Source organism: Schistocerca piceifrons, chromosome X (assembly GCF_021461385.2).
Source record: "Schistocerca piceifrons isolate TAMUIC-IGC-003096 chromosome X, iqSchPice1.1, whole genome shotgun sequence".
NCBI lineage: Eukaryota > Metazoa > Arthropoda > Insecta > Orthoptera > Acrididae > Schistocerca > Schistocerca piceifrons.
This window is the reverse complement of record NC_060149.1, coordinates 693147985-693149345: the sequence shown is the minus strand read 5'-3', so window position 1 is coordinate 693149345 and position 1361 is coordinate 693147985.

Sequence of the window (1361 nt, the reverse complement as noted above, 5' to 3'; positions counted from 1 at the left end):
CGAACTGAAAAGTAACTAGGAAAGCGGGGAACTTGAACACCCCGTTACACTGTGACATAAACCTTAACTACTATTGACAATTGAGTGCACTGGAGCTCAGGAGAATGCTGGATCAGGAAGCAGAGGGTCCGCTTTAGGGTGGGGGGGGGGGGGGGGAGGAGGGAATCCAGTTTAGGACACTTCCCTCTATATATAGACAGTATTGTCACTTTTGAGGCAATTACGTATCCGAGAACAGTTTCCCAAATGGACACGGATTACCACAACAATACCAGTATCGCGCTTTCCATACAGGCCAAAGGTAGAATAAACGCTACGAAGTCACCTGCGGCATCAAAAGCACGCAACATAACAAAAAGCCAGTTTTACGCCGTATTTCCCGGTCGCATTGTTGCAACAGAATTACGGTTACGTAACGCAACATTCCGGTCTTAATTTACGTCACTGTCAAATTTGTAAGCGGGGAGAGGGGCGAGGGGGCAGGAAACTGTAGTGAAATACCGGGCATTCCGTGACACGCACAAAAATTCTGTGCTCGATAACCTAGAAAAATGCTTCGTTGAACACAATGCAGCTTGAGAGAACACGAAGCAAAGTGCCAGTAAATACAACGAAATTAATGCAGCGTGTCGTGTAAATTACACCCGTGGAGTATTTTAAAGAGAAGTTTCCTTTGTGGCGTCTGGCGCACTTCTAGTAATGGACGCGTGGCTACCGGGCGCGCCGCACTCAATCGCAGAAAACCGGTTCTGCGTTTATTCATTCTACGCTTTTCTCTCCTTCCCTTCCTGCAGGTCCACTGTACTCCCCCACTCCCTCCCCCCCTCCTCATAAACACACACGTATGTACGTAAGCACACAAACACTTTAACATACATACGTATAAACTCCGCAAGCCACTGTGCAATGCTTGGTGGAGGGTACACTCGCGCCAATATTATCGATATTCCTCCCTATTCCATTCGTGTCTTAAACGAGGGAAAGATGACTGTCTATACATGCCATTATGTCTACTAATCATTTCTAATTCTCATGGACGTTACGCGGTGTGTACGATGGCGGCTGCATAATACTCGCACCTGTGTTCTCCACGCATTGCAAGTAGCTTCTCTAAATTTATGCTATTCGATTTCGCGCGAAGTACGTCGTCTTTCTTCCAAGGTTGTCACCTTTCTTGGATTTTACCCAATCTGTACACTCAGTCTGCAGTAATGGAAACCAAAACGAAATATCTCAAGACAGCCAAAGTTCAAAGACAAGAAATAAAATCTTTCAGGTTTGCCGATGACATTGTAACACCGTCAGGAACAAATAAGGATTTGGAAGAGCACTTTTTTGAACCGAATGAATAGCGTCAGGAA